Source organism: Motacilla alba, chromosome Z (assembly GCF_015832195.1).
Source record: "Motacilla alba alba isolate MOTALB_02 chromosome Z, Motacilla_alba_V1.0_pri, whole genome shotgun sequence".
Lineage (NCBI taxonomy): Eukaryota > Metazoa > Chordata > Aves > Passeriformes > Motacillidae > Motacilla > Motacilla alba.
Genome location: NC_052046.1, coordinates 52803057 through 52819616, shown reverse-complemented (window position 1 = coordinate 52819616; position 16560 = coordinate 52803057).

Sequence of the window (16560 nt, the reverse complement as noted above, 5' to 3'; positions counted from 1 at the left end):
CCATCTATTATAAATTTTACATTATGTCCTTTTAGATCAGCTGCCTGCATGAGCAAATTTGAAATATATGGATGTGCAAAATACAAACGCATACATGCCTGTCTGTTTAAGGCCAGGTTTCTTGTAAAAGAAGAATCTGAAAATCTGACTTGTAAGGGCCTTTCATTACCCTCCATCTTCCCTTTATATTTTTGTACACAGTGAAAAGGACCAACGTGGCCCCTTTTCAGTGTTTAAGTATGCTTAGTTCAGGGAAGTGAGTGCTAGAGAACTGCTGAACCAGAATGAACCAGAATAGGAGTGAAGTATTTGCTTAAATTTTTTGCTAATGCACTTTAATGCAGTGCTTACATTAGTGCCTGTGTTAATTCAGTATCTGTTAGCTGCAATTCAACAAGGTGATCAAGTAAAGGCATAATGTAACACCACTGCACAGTCTCCCTACTTCATCACCAGTAGCTCCTAAACTAGAAATTAAGTATATATTTAACTACTTTACTGAGCTGCCTCTTTAATGAATATGCTTTATTTAACATTTTCTAAAGTTAATAATTTTCCAAGCTAAGTATTCTGCCTTTCCTTCACTTCTGTTCATAGTCTGTGTTTGCCACTGCCCATGAAATAATTAATCAAGGGGGAAACAAATGTATCTTCTAATTAACACAGACAACATAAACAGAATAGTGTCATTCCTTAGTGCATTAAGACAGCTAATTGTTTCCTCTCCCTCCAGTGTGGGAGAGACAACTGCACACCCAGGGAAAAAAGCTTTCTCCATTGCGCTGAAGGGGTTGTGCACCATTTATCAAGCTGACTGCTCTGTCATATCAGTGGAAGCACCCTGGAGAGCCCTGACCATGAGATTGAAGGTTGGTACCAATTTACTGCAACACAAATGCATTGAACAGGAAAGAGAGAGCTTCTAATCTCTTCAATTTTCTTACATTACCCTGAAGGCTAGGGAATTAAATGAAACAGTAGCTGGTGACAACTTTAGAGGATCCTGAATGCATGACAGGAAAAGTACTAAAATAACTCAATAGTTTTATTTTACACATTATACACTTTATACATTTATACATTTTATATGTTAATCTTACCACTGCATAAAGAAACAGGTTATGCCTCTTGGATATATGTCTTCTCGAGAAAAGGAGAAAAGCTTACTGAATTCAGTATCTGTCTGGTTCAAATTTGTTAGCAACATTTATAAAAAATACATTAAAAATATATAAAACCAAACAGAACATATCCCAGGGTCTTGTAATTTTCTTTTAGTTCATTGACTTTGGCAAACTTTCATTGCATTTTTGATCTTTAGCAGTGCTGGTTTCTGGAAAATCATTAGAACAAGAGAATTTGTACTACCAGTCAGGTCTCATGCCCATTTCATCCAGAGTCCTTACATCAGTCTCTCCAGAAAAATGTAAGAGATCCATCCCCACATTGTGCCAATGGGAGGAAATCAAGATCTTGTCCAAACACTTTGGCTAGAGAATGCTTTAAATGCCAAGCATCCAGCCTTATTTCCTGATTTGTCATTTCTCATCCTGCATTAATTGTTGCAGTGCTGAGTATTTGTAGCTATATAAATGTCCATCTCCATCATTAAATCTTGCTTGTTTCTGATACTGCTGAATGCTGCCTGGAGCAGCAAGCGCTCTCTGAGACTGCAGTGTTAATTCACAAAAATATGAGAAGAAGGCATTTATGTGGCCTGATCATCATCTGCACAGATTTAATTCTTGCTCAAAACACAGAGCACCTTCCTTTACAAAGCTGCCCTCAGGAACAGCTGTGTTCCAAGTGCTGCTAGCAAGATATAAATAATAATAGTGCGACATGGTTACATATAAATGGGAATAATCTTAAGGCATCCCTATACCTTCAATTTAAAGGATTGCTAAAGGCCATCATTTCCCATTTCCTAGTAGGCTGGGGGAGTCGGGAGTCACACAATAAAAGGACATACAACAATTATTATAGCATTACCATTTACAATCCTAGAGCTAAAGGTCAGTGTGGTTTTCTACTGTAATATTTCCAGGGATTTATAACTTGCCTGCATAAAATTTTTCTCCAGGTTAATATTTTCTACACTGAGTGTTAATCTGGGTATGATTTTTCTTTTTTTTTGGGGGTAAAACAAGCAAATGTTTCAATATAGGTATGAATGCTGTTGCAGTCCTGGGTTGTTTTAAATTTATACTCTCTTGTAAACATACACATTTTAGACTTCAGAATTCTGCTTTAGAAAGTGAGATGTCATATAAAATAAGTCAAAGTGATTTCAGAGTTTGAAAATAAAATGAAAATTAAAATATTGAAATCATCATTTTCAGGTTTTATAATCCCCTAAACATTTTTGTGTCCACACATGTATGTCATGTATATTTTATTAGTCACAAAATAGCACATGTCTTAAACAGGTAGTTACTCTTTCAACACTTGAAAAATAATATTATCTGGACTATACGAAATAGAGATCTATTATCACAGGGAGAACATAACAGTTCTGCAAGGTAAGTACCAGTTTCCTCCCAAGAGAACTGCTAAGCATCTGGGCCTCAGAGTAGTAAAGTATTTGAGCATGTTTTCCTAGAAAGCCCCTGGCAAGGGGGGCAGGGGCTATGAGCAATTGCCCTGCAAGGGCTTCTGCTGTCACTCGGAATGATCAGTAGGGAAACTGCTGCCTCTCCAGGTCTGCAGTCTCCCCTCACCTTTCCTTCCACTGTTTGTGATGACTTCCAAAAAGTCTCCTTGCTCCCACCCCGTGGCCCACCCAAGTGACCAACTTTCCCCTTTCCACACAGACACATGTTTCTTCCAGGTGCAATTGTAGCCCTTTCAGCTATCTTAGCACCTTCTCAGCAGTCTCACTGAAGATCAGTTTGAATGCTGCAGGTTTAAAATAGTCTTCTTTGAAACCAGCTTCTCATGATACTGTTCCTCGTTAAGCCATGTTCCTTCATTAAAAATTAGGCAGATTAAGTAGCTTTTAGCCTCCCACTTCCCACAGTTTTAAGCTTATTTTTTTTTTGCCAGGTACCCCATCTAGAAGAGATTTGTCCACACCAGAGTGCTGGTCCCTAGGACCAAGGAACATGGGACATCTTTTTTTAGCCTTTTCCCAACTTTAACTTTTGTCCCTCCTTCTTTTTTAAGAGAAATTCACTCTTAAAATGATAAACCCAGTCTTTACCAGGTCATGTGGCTTTGAAGAAAGAACTGGTATGAGGGGCTTCATGCTTTGAATCCCTGGGAGGGAGATACCTCTGTTTCCCACCCTGAATCCTTATGTTCCTTCTACAGGAAAGGTCATTTATAGACTCTTGGAGACTTGGATCTGTAAAGGTCTCATTTTCCTTGTCTCTCTTTTTCTTCATTATTGTAATCCTCTTTTTTTTTTTTTTTTCTGCATCTTGATCTTTGCTGGCTTTGTTTATTTACCCACCACATGTTAGCTTACCCAGCACCATTTTCCAGCATCTGTTATACAGGACCTAGCCAGCCTCATACACTTCTGCATAGCTGGGGACAGAGCTTCAGAAAGCACTTAAACCTTATCCTGTCATTTGAAATCATGATCTAGTTTATGTTTGTTCTTGTTTTCTCCCACCTCTGTGAATTACTCCTTTTATGTGTCTTTTACGGATTTCTTTTATTTCATCAAATTATGTCGTAAAGTATTTCTAAAGGGAAAAATATATTCTTTCCATCCACAGTCTCATGAAAACACTAGTTTATCAAATGTTTACACTTTGCTCAGCAACTCAGAGTCTTTCATGATACTAAAATATGCCTGAGATTTTAAAAAGTAGGTTTAAATACTACTGCTTCTAGTTTTAAATCAAAAGGAAATAGATGACAGCAATCCACTAAATTGACTTGCAGTAAGATTGTGTCCCACTCAGGTGGAATTTTTCAGCTCTTTATAACTGTGTAAAAGCATTTCCTCTTTTAAACTTTCATTCAGCGTAAGCCCAAAAGAAAGAGTACTTCGCTTTGTGCCCCTGTAAATTGTAAAACTCTGCAGTGCAGAATTATGACGAAGAATCTAAAAACTGCTTTTATTACATTGGCTAAATTATTTCCTCTTTGTGAGGATACTTCTTTGCAAAAGCATGTTAAATCCCTTGTCTAGGCATTTCTTCTCTCCTTAAAAGGTAAATGGCCTTGTGGTGTTTTTCATTCCCCCATTGGAAGGATTTGGTTTTTGAGTGTTTTCTATTAATCATTACCCACATTGTAAGATCTAATCCTAAGAAGCTTCCAAAAATGACAGAATCTTTTAAAATGCTATCTTTTTGAGCACAAATGCTAAAAGAATCTATTTTAATGTGAGTGCAGTTCATGATATCTGCAGCTGTAATGCCCTTTCAGGTAAGAAATACCATGACATTTGATCTGCTGTCATGGTGGCATCAGTACAGTCTAACTCAGGATGGGTGAGAGAGATGATAAAATGTTTCTTTTATTAGGAAGGATAAGAATTAAATTGCTTCCTACAGAAAATGAAATCATGATGAATGAAGTAATTAGCCAATCAGTTTTTATGTTTTAGAGTGTTGAATGTTTGGGTACTGCTGTTAGTAAGTGATGAAAGTAAGTTCTCTGAAGGTCTAATGCCGCAGATGCTGGGTTCCACTGATTTTTGGTTTGGTTTTGGTTTTGGCTTTTGCTTTTTTTTTTCCCTAGGGCATCTTTAATTACAATGTCACAAACGTATGTTTCTTACTGCTCAGGAGGATATGCTTTTTAGTATTGCTGAGCAGTAACTGAACTTCTATGTTCAGTAGGGAAAAGGATTTAGATTTTGGTTTCAGCCTTGGTGTGTACTTCTACATGAACAGGTTTGGTGTGGGCTACTGTATGCTGAATGAGGCAACAGCAAGAGGAACTGCATCACGCATCCATGAAAATCGCTTGACTCATTTAGTAGATCCTTTCTGTGCAGCCTGACATTTTCAGATTTAACACACCATCGATCTGACTAATTAGGCTGGGCAGAGGGCCGAGCTGAGGGCCACAAGGGGTTTCCCGTACCTCAGTCTCTGCGCTTCACTACACTGTGCCAGGGGACCAGAGCAATGGGTCGTGCACCTGGCTAGAGGTCACACAAATGCACCTGTTCCCCTTGTCATGGCTCAGCACAGATCTGTGACACCAAACTGCTGCAACCCTTTTGTGTCACCAGCCTTGTCCCACATCCACCAGTGATGTGGAGCACTCCGCTGGAATAGGGATAGTACTCCACCATGGGAAGAGGGTAGGCTCTTAGGATGGGGAAGGATGTGTCATCACTGTGTCTAATTGTTTACTGATACTGCTGGTGGCCATCTCCTCAAATGCCCGGGAATCAGACTCAAACTCCCAGGAATCTGCTGGGCACTTGTCATTCAATCAGGTTTTTTTAGTTTTCTAGCAACTTTTTGTAGCCCCTCATAACATTGTTGTTATACGTATATCAAAATTCATAGGCAGATAAAACATTATCATGTTATAAATATATCAAATGTAGTGTTAATATAAATATAGTAGTATGAATATACTAAAACATAGCTCTGTTATAAGGATATTAAAGGTTTATAGTTACATTGACCTAAGGAAAAACGGCTAAGAGAAACATGCCCAGACTAGTTGCCAAAGCCAAGAGAGAAGGTTTTCACTGAAACTGTCAGGATTGGGAAATCAGTTGTCTTACACATACCACCTATAGTCTTGTAGAATTTACATGTGAAGAAGAGGAGACAGCACAGGAACTGGAAATCTTAACTGAATCAGGGAGTAAGACATCAGTGGCACACCTGGCCACAGATAACCAGACAGATAGCATATTTTATGATAATTCACCTAACCCATAGTCGGTTTCGGGAAAATCCACTAACATGTAAAGGACTACCGGTAAAAGACTGTTTAACATGTATATCTTCCAGGAGGAGGTTTTGTGTATTGCAATGTGGCTTTTGAGAACTCTAGCAGAAGACAAGGGACCAGTGAATTATTCCAAAGACTTCGGAGATTGGACTGTCTACCCATCTGATAGTATTATCCTCGGACCCGGAGAAGCATTGAAAACTCTGATTATGAAAAGGACAAAGGACATCCTGGCTTCTGGCAAGAAAAGGAGTATAAAAACTGGACTTGGACATGGCGAAAGTGTGCCACGACCTCTCTGACATGACAGGAGCTCAGAGCTGCGCATGTGTGTCACCCAGAGCCAACGTCCCAGGTTTGGCTCTGTCCTTTTTGATTTGTGGCTGGCTTAAATTGTGGATTCAAACGTGAAATAAATTTTATACATTGTTATGTTATCATAATTTGGCTCTTGCAAATTATTGATCCGGCTTAATTGGCATTTTCATTTATAAGACTGTCAAAAGCAGTCTTCAGAGACTCAGACTTGGAGGCAGAAGGCAGGTAGATGCATCAGGGAAAACACCTGAATGAGAAATGGCAGCTGCACATAACATAGGCTTGGGCAGCAAGCTCCTGGAGGGAATGTGAGAAACTGCACTGCCATCTGAATGAGTCTAGCTAATGGACCTTAATATGTGTGATGAGTAAGGTGGCTTAAAAACACATAGAGCTTTTACCTTCAGAAATAAGTTTAATATTTCTGCTGTGGTTTATCTCTTTCATAACATATTGGCAGCAAGAAGTGCATTGGAAAGTGGGGCACTAAACAGCCACTAAATTAGTAGCCACATACATTGTGGTTTACAGAAGAAAGTATTTTGTTTATTCAAATTAACCTATAGGTACACAATTTCACAAAATAAAAGCCAGCAGCTTTGGTAGGATCAGAAGGAGAGAAGGGGACTTTTATGCACTAAGAAACCAGCCCTATTTCTTATTCAGAGGCTTGATAATTTAAAAAAATGTGACAGCTAAAACCCACTGGCACATGCTGCAAAGAAGGATGTGATAAAATAATGCTACTCATCTTCAAGGCTGTCAGTTCAGCAATCAGTACTTCTATTCATCTCCGCGGCCTGCTAACTCAGTGCTACCATGCGATAGATAAACCCTAATCCAAGTGACAGTGTTCAAATCAGAACTGATTTGATTGTTCACATATGATACCACAAGACACCAGAAGCCTAAAGAGTTTATAAAAATGCCTGGATGTCTCTTGTAGGCACACTTCCCCTCTTGCAGTGTAGGATACACCAGCTCTTAAACCAGGGGTAATTTGTAGGTCATGAAAATGCTTTGGTGGCACAGTCAGTTCTTATCACAGTCTAACTCTAGCAAGAGAAGGGAAAGCTTAAAAATAAAATCTGGTTCAGACCTTGTGAAACCCACCTATTCTGCTTTCAAGTCTCCCTTGCAGGAAATGAAATCTTTTTCTTTCTCTGCAGAGACCAGACTCCGCTCTTGAAGAGATCAAACATGAATACATTTGTTTCCATGCATAAAGCAGAGTACATGGGAGAGTGGTTTTATGGCACACACATCAGTATCGTGAAAGTCATCCTTGCCTCTCAGGATGCTCCTTTCAACAAAAGCTGCAACAGAGCTACTATTCAAACCTGAGGCAGTAATTTGGATTTTGCAGGGGTTCGGTCGGAGCATTACATTTGAGTTCTGAAACATAATTCAGAACAAAGAACTGATGATACTGGTACTATGTGGAGATTTCAAAGTGTAGCGTGCCTTTATTTTCATACTTTTCACTAGCGTATCCTGAAGTTTTAGAGTAACACTTAGGAGAGTAATTGTTCGAGTAGTTCAAGAAGACAATGGCGATGGAGTAATTGAAAGCAGAATGTGACCTGTTCAAGATCAAGAACAAAAAACTGAACAACTTTTCAAGGAAATTGTCAAAGTGCCTGAATACAGAGTGAAATTATGGGACTTCAAGAGACAATGGGTTTTCCTCTTGTGTCCGGGTCATTTCAGAAAACAAAGGGTAATGTTCCCTTTGTAAAGCCTTGTGTGAGGAGAACAGATGTCTCTATTTAACAAGGTACTTAAGCCTGTGTTTGGTTTCAATCTTAGGAAAAATTCTTCACTCCTATGCTTTAACTACTCAGCTGAACTAGGATAGTGAAGCTAAATTGCTCTGCAACCAGACTTTGCATCAATTGTATGATGACACAAACACATTTACACATTATTGTACACATACACATTATCTATCTGTCATTATTTATTTGTTTGTTTGTTTGTTTGTTTATTAGCAAGACTGTGTGGCTCTTATCTTTTTCAAAGGATATGAGTGTGAGACAGGTTTTTCTCACATGTTTTATTTAAAGTGGATTGTTGGTCTCATAGTATAAACATATAGTTTCTATGTCTTCTTTTCACATTGATTAAAATATGTAAATGTCTTCTTTTTTTCCTAAGCTTTTCCCTCTAAGATTTAGAGGCGCATTAAATGATATTTTCTAATGTTATCTTCAAGAGAAATGCAATTTGAACTTCTCTGAATCATACTCTGCTTCTCGGTGTTCTACTTATTCTGTCTTTGGTTCTGCTTTTGTTAATTGTTGTGGGATAAATGTTAATAGAGAAATAGACAGAAGTCCTGTACTGAAATATTATCAAGTTGTCTTGAGAAAGGAAAAAATTGCCACGTGCAGTATACAAAAACATACAGACAGCCCACATATGTATTTTGTGATGTCAGAGGAATTTCAGCACTTGTTAAATTTCCCGATACACTTCCCAATACACTTAGAGCTCAGTTCTGTGAGTTTTAGGTATTTAAAAGTCTTTTAAATTTGATCTTTTTATTTTATTATAGGTGGTGTTTTTGCAGTACTTTAGGCTGTTATAACTATTGCTATCTTTATACTACGTGTAGGTTCAAACTGGGAATTTACATTGCACTCAAAAATGCAAATCTCTTTTGGCAACTTTACTTGTGTTGTGTCACCCTCGTCATCACATCTGAGCTGCATTGCATAGCTGTGGCCTCTATCAGGACTAGGTAGGTTGTCTCAAACAGGTTGCATTTCTCTTGCTCTCACTGTAGAGAAGTTTCCAGACTACTTACAACATATATCATCCTGCCCCAGGTTTTGATGTGCTTGCTCCTGAGTCCAGTATTTAACTGTCAAGACTCTCCACACTTAGCAAGTGCATAATGTGCTCAGTCCTGGGGACTGAAATGCAGGCAGAGTCTCCAAATCTGTGCAAAAACTGACCCTGCCTATACTGAATGATTGCTGCTCAGTACCCACTGACTGGTTGGTCCCACTGTACAGGTACACTTGACAAGCCAGAAATATTTGATCTTGGCCTGGCATCCCTGAGTATTCAACACCTGCTATGATTAGTGTTTGCTTTATTGCTAGTGAAGGGATCAACAACTGCTCCCAGGGGCAGGATTTAACGATTTTAAAGTCTGTTAGAATTAATAAACAAAAATGAACTGCACCTCTTTGTTAATGGTTATTTTGATTAAAACCCTATGTTTTTTGCATTTCTAGTTGAGGTTAAAAATTAGCATTAGAGTTTGTATAATTTTTCTTTTTGTTTGATTTGATGGTAAGAAAGCTGTAACCTTGCTGAGAGGGTGAAAACTTCAGATACAGACAACCAGTACTTGACAGGTTCTATCAGAAAACCAAACAAGGGAAGAATATGTACGCCTGCTACCAGCTGTCACAGTATTGAACAATGAATGTTTGATGAAGCTGACCTGCAAATACACATATCCTTCTGAAAGTGAGCTTTAAGTACTCCCTGTCTGACAAAATTAAAAAGAAGAGGCCTTTGTTGATAATATATATAAATATATATGAAATAATATTTATTTAGATCTCCCTTTGTAGAAGTACATCAGTAAAATTTGAAGTATAATTCCGTTTTTGCTAAATGAGATCGGATGGAAGATTCAGCTCATGGTGAAATGGCAGTTGAGGCTGATGGAGCTCTGTCCTTTCACAGCTGAGATTAACTTGGACCATGCTATTTGTACCTTGAAAAGTTCTATTAGCCTCAAAGAAAATCACAATGAATCTTGCAAATAGTACCATCAAGTGATGTTCCGAAGATTTTTTTTTTGTTTACTGTAATAGCTGTGTATTTGTTTTACAAGTAAAAACCAAAACAAGATTGAACAAAAACCAAAACCAAAGCAACAAAACCCCAAACAAAACCAAATTTAAACAACCCACAAAATCCCACAAAACCCCCCCAAACCAACCAAACAATAAAAACCTCAAACAAACAAACAAACAAACACATGACAAAGAGCAAGAAAGTGTAGTTAGAATTGTCCAACTTCAGTAAATACTTTGTCCATCCAAAGGATAGTAACACTCAGGCTAAGACAACTTTTACTATTGGAATGAAAATTTGCTTGTGAAGACAGTGCAGCAGATCCTGGGTGTATTATCCTATCTCACTGCAGTCAAGTGAGGTTCTTTGTTTTGCCCTCTGTTACTGTTGCTTTTACCTTCCTGGAGCAAATCCTTTAATGTCTTTGTCCTTATTGTCAGAATGCAGGTGCTAATGATATTTTTTAATCTGGAGAAGATTCTAACAATAGACAGAGTATTTGGTACAGATGACTTCTTGAACTAGTCACAGTCCTGGTCAACAACACTTAGCACTCATTGTTTTGTTTTACCTAGCTGCAGCTGTGATATAAAGTGTACCAACTCTTAAAGAATGAAGAGTAGCACATTAAAAAAAAAAAAAAAAATTAAAACAAACAAACAAACAAACAAACAAAACTCAAAAAAGCCTCCACTGTTTCGTTTTTTTCACTAGAAGCTCAGAGTTTGGGCCATCTGTTCTAGGTATTCTCTACTGCTTTGTCCCTCATGCTAGTATTGAGGAAAGCTTCATTTTTTTGTCGAAGAAACAGCCAAGGACTGGATCCTAAGTAGCCCCAAAAATAGGAGAAAAAGAAAAATGCTTATGCCCCAATTTAGGGAAACCAGTATTTACCCATTTAGTTATTTTTGCCTTTATATCCTCCTCTCTGACTCTTATGTTCTCATTGCCAAAAGAACAAAATTTAGACTCACAGAGTTTGAATTACAAGTGACAGTAGGCAAAGTTTGGAGAACTTCTGTCTTTCGATAGAGTGGCTGATGTAGTGAGAATAACAGATGAGTCCTTTTGGAAGACAGATCTGCAGCTGGTCTGTTGTTTTTGTTGGTTTTTTTTTTTTTTTTCTCAAACATGTCAGTTAATCTACATAACAGATACAATTTTTTCTTACAGAACTTGTTGTGCTAATAATATTCTCAGACTCTTACAGTTATAACGGTACTAAATCAGTGCTAGAGATGATAACAACCCATCTGATTAAAAAATAAATAATCCCGTAAAATATGGGATGTCTGATCCCTCAGATTTAATGCAAAGAAAACTATATTTCAAATAAGAACAAACAAACCACACAGAGTCACATGCTTTGTTGCACTTAGTACTGTAGTTTGAGAAAGTCTTCAAGATACAAGTCTTCTTTTTCAGAAGATCATTCGACTATTAGAAATGTCCCCTCAGTGCCATAGGATGTGATTCAAAAAATGCCATTCTGGCTTGGCAAAGGCAGTGGTTGAGGACTACTGTCTTGAGTTCTGTTTCAAAATTTGAAGGATATTAGTATGAATGACTTACTTTGATACTATTATCTACATGTCGTTGTCTTGTGAGACCTTTCCTTATCTGCTGAGGCCAGTGTGCAAGTGAGCTATTTGGTGCAATTCCACTGAAATCAATGATGGTGCCTTCCCCTCCTAGGATACAATTATTTAGTATTTACCTGATAAGATGCCTCTTTCTTTTACTTTGCCTGTTTCTCATGGAAAAGGCAATTTTTCCCCCAGTGGTAACAATGAGAAGTTACGTATATGCATGAGCATCTGGTTAGAGATAAAATCTGTAGCATGTGAGAGAGAAAAAAATTTCTCCTACATCCTGTTCCTATGCAAATATTAACAGATTTCACTGACAAGTGTCAGAGAAAAACTTGTCAAAATTGTTTTACATCAATACCTTTTTTTCTATATCATAATGAAGGGATAATATATTGCAATAATAAACTTCAGGGGCTTTGATAATACTGACTGCAGGTGGCTAGTAAGGATAAGTGAACTGGCACACTGCCTGGCCTGGCATTTGCTTCAATAGTTCGCTTCTGGCAGCTTTTCTCAATCTGAGATTTCTGTCTCCCCTTCCCACCTCTGATGTAACCTTTAAATAAACGTATGCCAGTGACAGACCAGATATCTGAGTGGAGAACTGAGCTAATATTTTTTTTCTTTCTATAATAGGACCATTCCCAGGTTGCCTGTTTGTTACAACCTGCCCCAGAATGTGAGAGTCACCCAGACTTTTGTTAATATATCCCTCAGATAGACTGAATGAAATGATAGCTAGCTAGCAGCTAGCTAGCTAGTTAGATAGATAGATCCCTCAAATGGATTAGAGTGAAATGACACTTGATGATTGGCATTTATAAATGTAGGGTTTATTTTAAAATTACTTGGTTGCAATTGAATGTATGTATGTAGCTGTTTTGGTTATTATTATCTATAGTAATATAGCAATATAAAAGCATGAAAATATCACTTAAGAAATAATATAAGGAAAAGAAAGAAAAGGAAAGAAAAGAGTAGACAGATACCACTGCTCATGGATTCAGTGACAAGAGTTGATTGTTACAGTTTAGATGTCCCTTGGTTGAAGTGATAGTGACAGTCTTGATCCCTTGGTTGTGGGGGAAGCCCACAGAACACAGAGTTCAATGGGTTATATACATCCAGGTTCACGTGGGAGTGCCTAACCATCTTCCCTGGTGGCGAGGAGCTTTGACACTGTCTGATGCAACACTGTGGAACATGGCAGCCCTCCTATGGAAGGCCCCAGAAGTGAATCTGGAGGAACATCAGGCGTCTTTAATGGTATATGACACCTCGAAGGACATGACAGCTGCCTCTCATGTCAGTGTAGTTGAGCCAATTATGCCCCATCAGAGGGAATGCCCCAATACCTTCCCTGACATTGCAGGACTGAGTCAGTTGTGTAAAGGAGGACTGTGGCAGGATAAAAAACATTATCCCACCCAGGGAGTGCAAACCCTCCCCCCTCCCCCCCTTCCCCCCTTCCCCCGCACCAGCAAAGCCCCTGCTGGCCCTGCAAATGGTCCGTTGTTTTGAGTAGTTAACCATTAACATTCCAATCTCTCACACCCTTGCAGTATGATCATATGTGTATGGTAGTAGCTGACTATGTTATTTTCTAAGCATATTTTGAGAACACTATTGAGTTGTATAGCATTTCAGTAATTGTATCATACCAGGGATAATCTCTTTTGGCTATGTTGTTTAAAATTCCATCTCACTGGTACTTTGGAGAACAGCAGACCAGTGTAAGCAGCTGCCTGCTTTGAGGTATATCTACCTGACTATTGAGATAGTATTACAGTGAGACAAACTGGAAGCACCGTGTCACTGTACGAGGCAGTGCATAGTCTTGGTTGGGTGATGCAGTCTCACATTGGCTTGCTTTGTAATGCTTCAGGCTGAAACCATACACACTATGCTTGCTTCCTCTGTGGAAAAGCAGAGAGGTTAAGCCACAGCCATTCCCAGAGTAGAGACAATACAGTTAACTTCTGATAGAAGAGTCCTGATGCTGGTGTCTCACTGGTGAAATGGTATCAGTTCAGGTCAACTTACCTGTGTTTCACCACTATGCAAGTGAATTATGGATCTGACAAAGAGATAGCCTTAACGATAATAATAGTAATAGTTAATATATATATCTATTAGATTAGTAAATTTTTATATATTATGAAGTATAGTTAAAATATTTACAACTTTTATTAGCAATAATGCTCCAAAGATAATGGCTTGGAAGTGTAACATTTAGATGGATGCAGAATTTTGGAAGAAAATAATTCTGACCTTGCTTCAATACGTTTTCTTCCTTTTTCTTACCTTGGGTGCAACAATCATATGTTTTCATTATCCTTCGAGTAAGATGCTGTGATTTCACAGCACATTAAAAAAAAAAAAAAGTTTACATTATTCTTCAAAACCTGTCACCTGTCATTTAAATCTCTCTCTTTTCTGACTCTGACACTGCCTTATTACCGGCATTTCTACCTTGCTCATACTTTTCATTATTTTCTTAATTTGCTCAACATCTTTGCTATTCTGAGCCACTTTCACCTATTTTTCTGTCCCTGTTTCTTCAATCCTCTTAACTAAACCCTTTTCTCTCCTCCATCTCCCTTCCCTCTCTCACACTCCCAGTGCTTGGTGCTGGTCTTGTGACTCTGAGATGTTTGAAGCTTACATATTTTTGTCCAGCTTGGTGATTTACATTTTGGATAAATTCAGCAGTGCTTTAGAGCTGGACCAGCAGCCGGGTAAATGTCATCAGCTGAGCATGCTGACTCAGAAAATGCTGCCAAGCCTCCAGCTTCAGGGGCTTTGCCCTGCTCCCTCAAAGAAGCTGTTCTGATATTCACTGCTCTCACCTCAGTGGCTCATGGTGAGCAGAGCAAGCTATTTCCCATTGAAAGCCCTGTAGGGCAATAACTCGAGCTCCCCAAGGACCCCGATGCCTCGGCTATTACTTTCATTCAAGTTAAGTGATGTCTGAGTTTCACCACACCTCGAGCTTGACATAGAATTGCTGTCCTCCCCCAGTTAGGCAGATACTTCTATTAAATAATTCATCATTCCTCTCTTCCCTCCATGGAAAGATTTTCCTCCTACATGGAGGAAAGATTTGCCTGCAGGAATGGTCCTGGCTGCTCCTGGACAACCATGTTGTTCAAGGCATGACTGAACTAGGCTTGGCTCCAGATTGAACTGGAGCTTGTCTCCAGATTGAACTAGGCTTGGCTCCAGATTGAACTGGAGCTTGTCTGGCTCTTGCTTTATGGGTTTCAATGCAGTTCAGCACCATGAAGAGTGGATATCTGTGGGAAATGCAGCTTTGGAAATCACAGCATACTTAAAAGGCTAAATAAGGGTTACTGACATCTGCACCAAAAAGACGACAGTGCCTATTGAGAAATGGTTTAAGAGAGACTGGGAAGGCTGTAGCACTTGAGGAGATTTAACCACAGTTGGTCTGTACGTAAGTTACAGTGTTACTTCTGGCTTTGAGTGGGTTCCCTTGTGCAAAGAACATAGCAAACATGAAACAAAGCTTGGACCCTTCCTAGAAAAGATAATATAGTCCTTGCACAACAGAAAAACCGTATCATTTACCTCCAGGTTAAATACTCCTTTCTGGTCAGAATCTTTTATTGATACCTACATTGTTTACTTCTACTTTTACTCCTGGAATGCTTTTATTTTGCAATGGATCCTTTTTTTTGATGGACACTGGCTGTTGAAATACTGACACCACTGCTTTGAGAAGTGGAAATAGGAGGCAAAATCTTTTTCTCTGCCAAAAATTTTCCTCCTCAGTCAGGCTCTGTCAGTGACAATAATATTGGCAGCTCTCACTTTGGAATGCCTGAGGTATAATGTGATTTCAGGCTTTCCTACTTTTCAGGTTGAAAGGTTTTTGGGGTTTTTTCCCTTTTTTTAAATAAGAAAATCTGTACTCATCAAATTTCTTGACTGGGTTACTATCAACCGTCTTGTCATGAAAATCTCACAGCAAATAGAGAAGACACAAGTTCCTATGCTGTGGCTTGGCTTAGGTTCAGCATGTCCACATGACTTCAGATCAGTGTATTCACTCATTTATAGATGACATTTTACTGTCTACGTCTGTTTTCTTGTCCTGCACATACTGCTGGCAGGACTAAGAGATTCTATACTGCTCACAGCTCGGAGTTAGTGTGTTCATATCTTGTAGGCTGTGGGTTTAATACAATTTTCTTATCCTGAGTTCTCCATGGTGTTTCTCCTTACACAATAGTGCTCTGTAACTCTTCCTTGTAGGGGTGAGTGGTACTAATCTCATCTGCTAAAGGAAGAATGGGGTAGCAAATGATGTAAAAAACATCACAATGACAAGGTGCAAATTTATAGGATACAGTAACAAATGTGGGTCACTTTACCTCAGGAATGGTCTGTCAAAGAGAAGGACTTCAGAGACAGCTAAAGAGAACTGAAAGATCAGCCTGAAGAAAACTGCCCATATGAAAAGGTGCTGGAAACAGACCTCTTTATGATAAAAATGGCAGGTATAGGCAAGGTAGGTAGGAAGGTATACAGAAGAATGGAAAAAAGAGTGGACGGATTATGTTAGAACTCTAGATTTTAAAAATTTTTCCTCTGAAGCATCTTTGAAGTACTGCTCATTTAGTATTGGACTTAAACAAGCCACAGCAATTATCATATTGGCTCAGACAAACGTCTCAGTAGTAAAGTACATTCTTTGACTACATGTTTTAAACTAAAATTAGTACATTTTTATTCCAAACAGAGTTGGTTTTAAGTAACAGAACAAATTGAGTAGACTGTGTTGTATCTTTCCAAACAATTTCAAGCACTTGTCTGCAGCATTGTAATTATGAGAGGAGAAACATAAGCTTCTACAGGCTTGTTCTAATTTTAGGTGGCATTACCTATATAACATGCTAGTTTGGCTCTTCTTGAACTCTTCTTGAGCAGG